Genomic DNA, 13,456 nt, shown 5'->3' with positions numbered 1-13,456 from the left:
TGTTTAGAAGAATTACACATGTTTATTGGGTTACTTGCTCTCTAGGGGAGGGGAGAAAAGAAGGAAGCAACATTTGTAACACAAGATTTTTCAAGGGTGAATGTTAAAAACTATCTTTGCATGTATTTTGAAAAATGAAAAGCTATTATTGTTTAAAAATAAACTGGAACAGGATGCAAAAAAAAAAAAAAGAAGTGAATCTTTCCTAAATACAATCAAAAATGTCTATCTAAAATCAATAATTGGTATTATATATAATGGGGATAAATTCGAGACTTTTCCAACGAGCTCAGGGGTAATGTGAAGATGTTCATTTTTATCATTGGTTACAGTTGTTCAATTGCAACCCTATAGGCCATAGAGTTTTTTTGTTTTTTTTTTAAAGCAAAGATACTGAAATGATTTGTCATTTTCTTCTCCCATGAATAAGACAAACACTGGCTAAATGTCTTGCCCAGTGTCACACAGCTAGTAAGTGTCTGAAGCTAGAATTGACCTCAAGTTTTCCTGACTCCAGACCTAGCATTCTATCTACTGAACCATTTTCTAGCTGCTCTATTTTCACCATTACTATTTGATGAAGTATTTAAAATGCTAGATACAGCAGGAAAGCAAGAAAAAATCAAGGAATAAGCATAGGCAAAGCAGAAATAAAATTACTTGACATGATATGATATTTATTTAGAGAATACTAGTCAACTGAAAAATTAATTGAAACAAACAAATTTGCTGGATATAAAATAAATAAATCATCAGCATTTCTGTATTTTAGCAAAAAAAAAAAAATTTCAGCAGAAGCCAGAAAAAGAAATTATATTTAAAGTAATTATATAATGCATAAAATATTTGAAAGGCTACTTGCCAAGACGTACACAGAAACTATATGGATTCAACTGGAAAATATTCTACGCAAATGAAGATCTAAAGAATTAAGATATGTTAGTTTTCATAGAGAGGCTCAGGTAATATAAGGAAATTGATAATACTGCCTAAATTAATTTCCTTGGTTAGTTTCATACCAAATAATCTACCAAATGATTATATTAAATAGATAATACTAGAATGGAAAGAAGATTCATCTGGAAGAACAAAATATCAAGAATCTCAGAGGGGAAAATGAAAAAAAAAAAATGGTAAAGAAAAGGACCTAAGAGTACCAGTTCTTAAACTGTACTACATAGCAGTGATCATCAAAGCAATATGAGGCTGGCTGTGAAATAGAGAAGTCAATTAGAGGAACAGATTAAGTACACAATAAACCAAAATCCACAAGCACAGTAGCCTAATGTTTTGTAATGTGGTTGAATCTGGATCCATGATGTAAGAGCCAGGTCTGTTACATTTTGCCTTGCACGGGTTTTTCCTCTACCATAAGCTCAAGCCCCCGTTGTCTGTATTTCCCTACTCACAATTTTTTAGAGATGCAATGACTAGTACTCTAATTCCATTTAACCACTTAACACGAGATTAACTTTTTACAAAGGTATACTAACTTCAAAAATATAACAAGAAGAAATGTACAAACATTTCCCCCAACTCAACTCAAGGACATAATCCTACCCCCACACTATCTCAGCCTTAACTATGATGTGGGGCGTGGGGAGGAAGATGGGTGCTAATTAGCATCACAATTTCAATTCCTATGTATGGTCCCATGAAATTTAAGTCCTCTGGCAAGAGTCCTGGTACCCTTGCTTTTCAAGGTCTTATTGCTGACAGGCTGAAACACTTGACTTAAATTCCTAGACTCCTGAACTCAAACACAGAGACAAATTTGGAGACTGTATTCCCTAGAATGGAAAAGAATGAAAGAAATGACAATGTATGCAGGCTCCTTTCTCAAAGAAATATAACCTTAATTGTGGAGGGAGGAAGCGAGGGAGGCTCTCCCACCTCACCACACATCTCTCATGTACAAATGCCATAAAAGCTTTGATGAGTACTAAATTAATCCATTTTAAAGGTACTAATATTTTCAGCTAAATAGCCAGTGGGGAGGGGGGGGGGGAAGGAGGGGTGAGGGTCGACCGACATAGAAAGACCATACATACTCTAGTCCACTAGTCTCTCAGAAGTAGATTCATAACATGTTTACATATTTTAGATGGTCTAGGAATGAGTTAAAGTTTATTCCAATTTGATAAACTCAAAGATATTGGAGTAAGAACTCATTGATCTTTCATAAATGCTAAGAAAACTAGAGAGTTATATGGAATAAACTAATAAATAATATATATTCTATTCCTTCCTAATCTCCACTATTGAAATCAGGAAGCTCATTCCTAGCATTAACACAGTGGACTACAAGAGTATTCAGCCAGAAAATGGAGGAACAAAAGGAACAGGGGCAGAATACCAGCACCAGGCCTAAGGAAAGGGCACTGACATCTAAAGATCATTCTGTTCCTCCAGATACCATTTGCACTAATAAAGAATGAATTCCTCAGTGCTAGAGAAACTAAGATAGCTTTGAATTCTATTCCTCCAGGAAAATTATCATCATAATCAATAGTTATATAGTGAGTAAGGGATGTAATGTAAAACAATTGAGATTAACAAAGACCATGAGGGGGGAAAAAACCCAAAATCTCATTGAAAGATCTAATAACGATAGGATAAATCAGTAATTAAGATATTAAAAATATATGGCCATATGACCTCTAGATCATGTAAATGAATACAAAAATCTCTGAATAATTGATGAAGGAAAAAGGAAAATGAATCAATACCTGATGAGACAAGATAGATTTCTAAGAGAGCAGAGAACATCATTTGTTTGTTCCTGAATTGTTCAAGATAGAGATAGGAATTATGAGGGAAAAAAAGTTTTGTCCTGAGCAGCAGAAATAATTGAAAAGGCAGAAAAGGAAAACTTGAACCCACAATGGCAAATCTCACCAGAGAAACAAAAGAATAGCTAATTGAGAATACAAAGCTACAGAAATGAAGGAAAATCTGAAAAATGAGAAGCAAAAAAAAAAAAAATTTAAAGAAAATGTCATATTTGTATAAGCAAAATAAATTGATTTTGAACATAAGGGATGTGGAAATCATTTAAAGATTATTATCTCTCAGAAAAATATCACAAGTCAAAAAATCTACACTTTATAATTCAAGAAATGATACAAAGAAAATTATCAAGAATATTTGAAAATAAAAAACAAAATACCAATTAAAATAATCTATAGGCAGCATCCAGAAAAAAAATAGCATATAGACAAACTCCAAGACACATGGTTATTAAATTTTACAATTCTATTAACATACAACAAATTCTGCAAGCAATCTGGAGAGAGATCTTCAAATATAAAGGAAAAGAATGAGAAAATAGGACTCACTGGAAAAGACCTTGATATTGGAAAAGACTGAAGGCAAAAGGAAAAGGAGAAGCAGAAGATTCGATGAATATACAGTTTCATGGAAACAATGAACATGAAATTGGATAGACTTAAAAAAATAAAGGAGGACTGAAGGGCTTTGCAATTTACGTTGGTGACCCCATTTGGGGTTTTCTTGGCAAAGATACTAGAATGGTTTGCCATTTCCTTCTCCAACTCATTTTTAAAATGAGGAAACTGAGGCAAACAGGGTTAAATGACTTGTCCAAGGTCATACAGGTCTTCCTGACTCTAGGCCTGACATATTATCTACTGTACTACATGAAATGAGGCAATATTATAATTATATTTATAAAATTATTTGCCAAGAAAAAAAGCTTTCAAAGTGCTACTAGTCACACTAGTAGAAGTAATAGTAGAATCCCTTTTACTAAAATGTTCCAAAAATCAGCCAAGCAGAGATGTTCAAGAATGAAGTTCAGAAAAGAAACTATTTTAATGAGGAGAAAAATAGGATTTATCTAAAGATACTAATATGGATGGACATGGAACACACTAAATATACTACATTTTTAAAGGAAATATGTTTACTAAAACTTAATAATAACCACAGCATTCCTCTCAACTAATACTTTACCCATTCTTCTTGAAGTTATGATGGTTATTTAGCTATTCACCAATCATCTTTAATAATCCTTTTTTGACTGCCCTCAAAATTGAAGTCAAACTCACTTGTTATCCATGTTCTCATTTTCTTGGGTGTCAAGTCCCTGTTGATCACTTTGTGTTCTGTCATTGCCAGCGTGAAGGTTATTTTTCTTTGCAGAGAAAATGGTAATACAAGAAGACGGAAATGAGGTAGGTTAACATAAGTACAGGACTGGTATCAAGGATAATCAGGTATCAAGAATAATGAGGACAATAAAAATATGTTGTTATTGTTGTTGTTGTTGTTTTTTAACAAGCTACCTTGGAAGAAATGCTAGATCAAAAGAGAGATAGAACTTTTTCTTAGGACAGATGGGATAATGATATCTAGTTAGAGAGAAAAGGCAGAGTTGCTCACCTCTTCTTGTATTACCATTTTCTCTGCAAAGAAAAATAACCTTCACGCTGGCAATGACAGAACACAAAGTGATCAACAGGGATTTGACACCCAAGAAAATGAGAACATGGATAACAAGTGAGTTTGACTTCAATTTTGAGGGCAGTCAAAAAAGGATTATTAAAGATGATTGGTGAATAGCTAAATAACCATCATAACTTCAAGAAGAATGGGTAAAGTATTAGTTGAGAGGAATGCTGTGGTTATTATTAAGTTTTAGTAAAGCTTTGGAATGAGTATTTCCTGTCACAGAGAATATTGAAAAATGTGGATTATACAATACAATCAGATGAATTCCAAGAGTAGCTGTTAATGATTCAATATTAACATGGTGGGAGGTCTCTGCAGAAATATGCCAAATATATGTGCTTTATCCTGTACTACTTAACATTTTTATATATTAACATATTTATAACTATGATAGTGTTAGATAAAGACACAGATAGTATGATAAACAAATTTTCAAATGATGCAAAGTTGGAAGAGATAACTACCCCAGAGGATCATAGAAACAGGATATAAAAGAATCTTAACAGGCTAGAGCAGTGGTGTCAAATTCAAACAGAAATAGTGGTGACTAAATCATACACAAAGATTCCTGTGGGTATATATTAGCTTTAAAAAAACTTATGATGAGCATTATCTGTGCTTTATAGTGTTTTATTTATTTTGTTGAATAATTCCCAATTACATTTTCTTTGTAGTGTATATATATATATTAGAATGGTAGTTAAACATTTACAGTATACCCTGAAAACTACTATCCAGTCTTTTTTTATTTTATTTTTAATTTATGAAATAAAACAAGCATTTATATAACATAGTATAATAAAAAAAGATCACATTCAAACTGCAATTTTTATGTATATTTGCTATTTTATTTATTTATCATGTATATTTCTTTTTTTTCTCTTTCCCCTCATTCTAGAGATGGTTACCATTAGACACAAAAAGGTACATATGTATGTATGTATATATCATATACACATATGTGGGTATATATAATTATTTTTATACTATTATTAATTTGGATATTTCTAATAGTTGAAATGACTTATTTACTCAATCATTTTTACTTCCTCAAACTTTTTTCCCCTAAATAGTATGTTATTTTTCCAAATGTATGGAAAAAGAGCTTTCAAAATTCATTATGTAAGATTTTGTGTTCCAAATTTTTTCTTCCCCTTCTTTACCTCTCCCCTCCCCAAAACAGCAAGCAACCTAATATAGGTTAAACATATGCAATCCTTTTAAACATATTTCCATATTTGTCATGTTGTACAAGAAAAATCAGACTAAAAGGGAAAAAAACCACAAGAAAGAAAAAGCAAACAAAAAAAGGTAAAAATACTATAGTCTCTAATCCACATTTAGTTTCTATAGTTCTCTCTCGGGATGCAAATGCCTTTTTCCATTTCAAGTCTTTTTGGAACTGCCTTGAATCACTGCATTGCTGAGAAGAGCCAAATTTGTCACAATTAATGATTACATAATATTGTTACTAGTATAATGTTCTCCTCTTTCTGTTCACTTCACTCAGCACCAGTTCGTGTAAATCTTTCCAGGTTTTTCTTAAATCAGCCTGCCCATCATTTCTTATACAACAATAATATTCCATTACATTCATATATTGTAACTTATTCAGCCATTCCCCAATTGATGGGCATACACTCAATTTTCAATTCCTTGTCACCAAAAAAAAAAAAAAGAGGTGCTATATATATTATTGGACATGTGGGTCTTTTTCCCCTTTTAATGATCTCTTTAGGCTATAGACATAGTAAGTATTGCTGGATCAAAGGGTATGGACAGTTTTAGAATTATTTGGGCATAATTCCAAATTGTTCTCCAGAATAGTTGGATCAGTTCACAAATCCACCAATAGCCCATTAGTGTCCCATTTTCTAATATTTCCTCCAATATTCATCATTCTCCCTTTTTGTCATCTTAGTCTATTTGATAAGCATAAGATATCATTTGAGTTGTTTTAATTTTAATTTTTTTAAATCAATAGTGATTTATTTAGAGCATGTTTTTATAAGACTATAGATAACTTTGAATTCTTTATCTGAAAACTGCCTGCTCATAACCTTTGGTCATTTAACAGTTGGAAAATAACTTCTATTTTTATAAATTTGACTCTCTTTTTTATATAGTGAGGTCTTTATTAGAGATACTTGTTGCAAAATTATATATGATCACTTGAAATATATAACACAATAACTTTGTCTGACTATTTTTTGATAATATCAGGCAAAGAATTAATTGGATAGACAAATACTCATCAATGTTGTTCACCAGAGTAATAGAAAAGATCCAGCAGAAAATTCCAAGTTGAAAGAGATCCATTGTGGTTGGTGAGGTGCTCCATATTATGTTATTTGGGAATAGTACTTTTTTTTTTGATTAAGTCATTGATTACTGAGAAGATTCTAAATGAAAACATTTGAAAGAATTTGGCTTAAAGAACCATATTGGGAAGTCCAAGTAAAAAAAAAAAAAAATCTTGTTCAGTCATTTTTCAGTTGTTCCTGATTCTTCATAATCCAACTTGGGGTTTTCTTAGAAAAGATATTAGAGTGGTTTGCCATTTCCTTCTCCAATCCATATATATGTGAAAGCTTTATATATGTATATGTATATATTACTGTGCTTATCAGATTATAACATGCAGCAATCCACAATTATATATTAAAAATAGGCATATATGCACATGAATATATTGCATATATGTGTGTATGTACAGATTTGTATCTTGAAATAACAGTAAATATAGATAGTAAACTGATTTGAATATCTTTAAGAAATTGAAAAGCTCCTCTAATCATTCCAAATTACTTCCTAAGATGAAAGCCTATTCTTTATATATCAATATTCTACAAATGACTGAATTTGTTCAAATGACAAATATCTGAATCACATGACTATGATTTTAGAGTACAATTGCAGTAGCTTTGCTATCATTGAATTTATAATAAAAAACCTTTGCAGATCTTTTAATTTTTCTTCTCTTTGTTGTCCTTACATTTTTATTCTTAAACGTCCTTCAAATGACTTTATTTACTTGAATAACTCACCAAGTTTCCTTTAAAGTGGTTTTACATTCAAAATTTTTTAGTTTTATGAAGCAATATTGCCCATAATCTTCTATCATTTTTCTTCTCAAGATTTGATGTGTTCGATCGCCTAAATCAGTATTTCTTTGAGCAAATAAGTGTTTGTTGACTAAAATATTTTTAGGCTCTTTTGGTGCCTTGGTCTATGACAGTTGAACCAGATCAATTAAATTTCTTCATGAAATAATTGTAATGAGTATATACATCCTTTTTTCAATCTATATTACATTTTTTGTCATCACAAACTCATTTAAATAGAATGGAGTTTTAAAATTTCATGCCATAATTTTCCTCTTACTTTTTCCCCCTCCCTTTAAAATTTTTTTTAACAATGTACTAAATTTAATCATTTTTCTAGCAAGTGGTCTGACTACACATAGAAAGATGATTTAAGAATGACTCCTACATCAGTGTAGACTCATTTCCTATTTGTTAAAATAAAATGAACATGATTTTCTTAATGTTATTTGATGCTCATCATTTCCATCACTTTCTCGTTCTTTTCTCATAGAAAGTATTTATGATATATAAGACTGAAGCTTATGTATAAACTACAGGTTTGTAGATCCTCTCATATTTATGAGCCATATTTTTCAACTTTTCTTGCCATACTCACCTATTCTTAACTTTTTGAATATCAAAGTATTCCTTGATCTGATTTAGAAGCTCCTTTTAAGCTTTTATGAGTTTCTCTACCTCTTCATCTTTTGGAAGAGGTGCCAGTAGGTGAGCTGCTACTATTTTCATAGTAGTCTCTTTAAAAATACTTATCATAAAAATACTGCACCATGAGAAAGCTTAGATATTTCATGAAATTTTATTTCTTGATGCTTTTGATTTCGTAATAAAACTGGCTTTTTCAGTTTCTCTCTAAGGCAAACTGTAAGTCATCCTTCAATTCAGCTGTAATTTCCTTCTTTCTTCTGGCTTTGTTTATGGTAAGAAGGTCAAAAGTGATACGTCAGTTCCTTCATTATAAAGTCCACTCATTGATCACTGGACAAGGATCACATATTTATAATACCAACAGCTAAGGTTTATAGCTAGTCTAAAAATTCTGTGATTCTTCAAACCCTCTGTCCTCTTTTCTACAACTGTGAGTTTCATGGGACATGTATTTCTCTTTGTTTCATAGGTTTCCATGGCCATGTCATTGGTAGTTTACTTTTGGTAAACCTACTTAATTGTGCTGGTCCTTGGAAAACATACTATATCAAAGCCTTTGTGGTATGACAGAACTTGTCAGACCTTAAACTCTGCTAAAATAGCTTTTAAGAATACAAAACCACTTCCACACCAAGATGATACATCAAAATGAAATGTGAAAAGACATGTAACCTGGGGCAGCTAGGTGATGCAGTGGATAGAGCACCAGCCCTGAACTCAGGAGGACATGAGTTCAAATCTGACCTCAGACACTTAACACTTCCTAGCTATGTGACCCTGGGCAAGTCATTTAACCCCAATTGCCTCAAAAAAAAAAAAAAAAAAAAAAAAAAAAAAAGAAAAGAAAAGAAAGAAAGAAAGAAAGAAACAGAAAGAAAGAAAGAAAGAAAAAACACATGGCCCATGTAAGCTCTGGGGATCCTTATCCCAATTCTCTTTCTCACAGATGATATCACTACAACCAGAACATGACTACATCTTCTACTTAGGGTTTTATGAATACTCCTGAGGAGTCAAAGGTGATTCTATTATACAACTGGCTCAAGCCCCCATCTCTATGCTTTTTTTTTTTAAAGATTATCATTAGACAATTATTTAAACAGCCAGCCGTAAGTAATTTTTAAAAGGTGGTATTTACCAAAGTAGTGGAATAAAAAAGCAATTGGTACCAAACATCCTGACAAAAGTCTATAGGCTATCAGTATATGAAGAGTCCATGGGAAAACATATGTAGCAAAAGTATAACTTAGATTTCCTGGTTGCCATAAATCCTTTTATTTCATCTGCAGGGCACTCAGAAAAAGAAAAAAAAAATCCCCTTAAACAAGGACTAGTTTGTCTTTGACTTCTTATAAAGATACTTTTACAAGCTTGTTTGGGGTAGGATGATGTGAAGATGCTGATAAGATGGGAAATTCCAGATTCTATGGATTTTTCAATATTCAAAGAGATCATAGCCAAAATGTCTCCTTCTTTCTCAAATAACTCCTCCTTTTGTGTGTGCTGAAGAGCTACAATTTCTCCAGCCTCTAGTTTGCTAATTTATAGATGGGCTTGAACACTGGTCCATAGCCTATTTGAAGGTAATTCTTATGCAACTCAATGCAATCAAAAGATTTTTTTTTCCCACTTATTCTTTAGCTCAAGATTGATTGAGCATCTTATCACTTAACTTTAAGAGGGGTAAGGTGACTTGTTGGAATAAATATCAATTAACCTCATACTAACAGAAATCTGTATTTTCATCCTTTTTTAATTTTACAGATCTTATCCATCTTAATAATAGAACTACTCTTAATTTGATTCTTCTATCCTAAATACAATTTAAAAAGCAAATCAAACAAATCAACCAATATAACATTTTTAGCTTCTTTCACCATTTTTGAGAAATCTATTTTTTAAATTGAAAGTTGGTGATATAATGTGGCTTTAATAAGAATTCTTCTGAAGACCAGCATAAATAACTGAAGTTTAAATAATTCAATGAATGCTGTGATATCAAAATATATTTTCTTTCATAATTTCAAAATTAATTTAATTAATGAAATTTGACAATTTCACAATTTATTTCCTAATAATGTTAAGCCTGTTCTCAAGCATATTACTTTCTATTCTCATATATGTCACTTTCTTGAAGCAATTTTCATTTTAATTCTTTTCATCCGAGGTATACAATTCTTGTGGATATGTGAAAAGGGATTAATACTTTAGACCAGGGGTTACTTTTCTCAAATTGTAGAGACATTATTTGCCCGTTAAAATATCCTTCCATTTTCCAATTGTATATCTCTTCGGGCCAGATTTTCTTTATGTACTTCAACTAAAATAACATATGTAAAATGCAGAAGCAGACATAAGAATCCAGGTGTCTTCCATTGAAGAGATATCCAAAAACATGTTCAAACAATACTACTTTTCTCACTAAATTTTGTTTTTGTTTTTTTGTTGAGGCAATTGGGGTTAAGTGACTTGTCCAGGTCAACTAGGCAGTGTGAAATGTGTGAGGTCAGATTTGAATCCAGGTCCTCCTGACCTCAGGGCTAGTGCTCTGTCCACCTAAATTTTGTTTTTTAAAGCAAAGTTATTTTTCATTAAAAAATGTGCTTTATGTTACCATGTGATTTTATTATTTTAAATGAATTAATGCATATTTTAAATTTTTATCAATTTTAAGGTATATGTAATTAATTTGTACTGGTAATTTATGATAGGTATCCTCTCAATGGCAACATTTTCAAGATATGATAACTACCATGAAGTTGTTATGGTTGTTTAGACTTCATTCTCAGAGATATCAGAAACATGACATCTTGACCTTTGAAGGAATTGAATTTAAGTGAGGCAGAGCAGTACAAAGTCAAGTACCTCACTCTCTCATCCAAAGTCAACAAAGTCCTGTGGCAAGACAAAAGTCAAAAGTTAACTGGTGATGGCCCAGGATATACTGGGTAGCCTTGGATGAACTAAATATAAACAAAAGATCTTTGAGGTTCTCAATAATTTTTAGAATTGTAAAGGGAACCTGAAACCAGAATTTGAGAACTGGAGCCCTATGTTATGTTCTTCTTACTCACCATAAGATCCGTGGTTACTTCTGGGTGAAATTTTTCTTAAAAGATTTGATGCATACAAACCTGATACCACAATACTGAAATGAAGAAAAATGAATGCAAAAATAAAATGGATGTTTCTTTACTGAAAAATAAATGTTCTATTCTTACAGTTTATAACTTGGGAAATGTTATAATAGTTGAAATATACTTAGTGATGATATTATTTAGATCATATGCTCATATTATTATATACAATGAAAATATCCTTAATGAAAACATGAGAAAGAAACAAATGGGCTTTCACATATACTTTGTGTAGTAATCCGGACTCTTCACTACAAAAAAAGAAAAACAAAATCTTTGTAGCAAATATGCATAATGAAATATTGTTGTTGTTTAATCATTTACAATCCTGCCCAACTCTTTATGATCTCATTTGGCATTTTCTTGGCAAAGATACTGGAGTTATTTACCATTTCCTTTTTGAGCTCATTTTACAAGATGATGAAACTGAGGCAAACATAGTTAGTGATTTGCCCAGGATCACAAGCTAGGAATCAAATCAGATTTGAACTCAGGAACAAAGTCCTCCTGATTGCAGACTTGGCACTCTATGCATTTGTACACCTACTTACTCATGTTCCCACAGTAGCCAAGTTCAAAAAAAAAAAAAAGTCTTATTCTGCATCTTGAATTCATCCTTTAATACCTAAAACACATTTGACTTAGTAGAATAATTCTGCAAGACTTTATAACAGAAGTGAATATGAAGCTATTTTTTAAAAGTTTTATTTATACCTTTTGCTGGTATTTTCTTCCCTCACTATTTCTCTGCCTGCATTATTTGGTGAACTGAAGCATTAACAGTGAAGCATAATCCATTCCAAACTAATCAACATTAATTAAGCACTGTCTAGAACAGTGCTAAGTACTGGGGATATAATTTAAAAAGAAAAGTCACTTCCTCAAAGAGTTTAAAATGTAATATGGGAGACAATATACCAAAGGAGCTGGGAAGAAGTTGGGGGAGTGGGAAGGAGGACAGGAGGGATAGGGAGGGGAGGATTCCAGAGGATACCTTGTTCTGTGGAATTGAAACCAGGCAAAAGCAGCAGGTGCAGAGTGGAGTGAGTTCCAGTTTCTGACTTTTATAAAGGAAGGCATCATGAAGAGGTTGGTATTTCATCAGAAGGAAAAGGAGCTGAGAGGGATGGTGTCAGTCAAGGCTTGAGTTAATATGCTGATGAATTTGGGGGTGATGAGCTTAACCTGTAAGGGGCATCTTATTCTAGGGAGTTGAAATAGGGCAAAGTAGCAAATGCAGAGAGGAGTATAAAACAAACAGAAGGTATGAAATATATGAAAGTGTCGAACTGGTGTTCAAAAAGATGTCCTACTAAGAGTTCAAAGAAGGATTCCCTATTGTTGAATAAATTCTACAAAAGCTGCTTTCCACAGTTACTACACTATTAACAAAATTGAGTTCCAGCCAAGTGGCAGCTAGATGGCATAGTGGTCCACCGGCCTTGAAATCAGGAGGACCTGAGTTCAAATTTGACCTCAGATACTTGATACTTAGTTGTGTGACACTGGGCAAGTTACTTAACCCCAATTGTTTTACAAAAGAAAGAGAAAGAAAGAAAGAAAGAAAGAAAGAAAGAAAGAAAGAAAGAAAGAAAGAAAGAAAGAAAGAAAGAAAGAAAGAAAGAAAGAAAGAAAGAAAGAGAGTTCCAGAATATACAAAGCTTCCTCAGTGAAACCCACAGCATTGTAAAAAAAAAATTGATTTAGTGACACTGAGATCTGGGAAAGACCTTAGCTTAAAAAGATCATGTCTCCTACTGCATCTGAGGTTATTGCCTGTTGTCTTGACCTATATCTTGCCCTGGACTCCAATTACTCTTAAGAAGAGAGGTTGATGACTTCGCATAGCTCTGTCTCACTTTAATCCAATTCACTCTCAAGTCATGACATCACCCTCCTGATATCATTGGTCTTCTTCAAGAATGAAGGATTTACCTAGGTAAATGTTAAATATTTATCTCAGGTTCAAGGTGGATCCAAATTCGCTGAAAACCATGACTTACCCTCCCCTACTATGTGTTTTTTTTTTTTTTATAGACACAATTACTTCAAAGCATAGGCATTTGATGAAATAGCATAAGAAAAATAACAGTA

The sequence above is a fragment of the Antechinus flavipes genome, chromosome 3 (genome assembly GCF_016432865.1).
Source record: "Antechinus flavipes isolate AdamAnt ecotype Samford, QLD, Australia chromosome 3, AdamAnt_v2, whole genome shotgun sequence".
Classification (NCBI taxonomy): domain Eukaryota; kingdom Metazoa; phylum Chordata; class Mammalia; order Dasyuromorphia; family Dasyuridae; genus Antechinus; species Antechinus flavipes.
The sequence above is the reverse complement of the archived record's forward strand: the minus strand, read 5'-3'. Positions refer to the sequence as shown.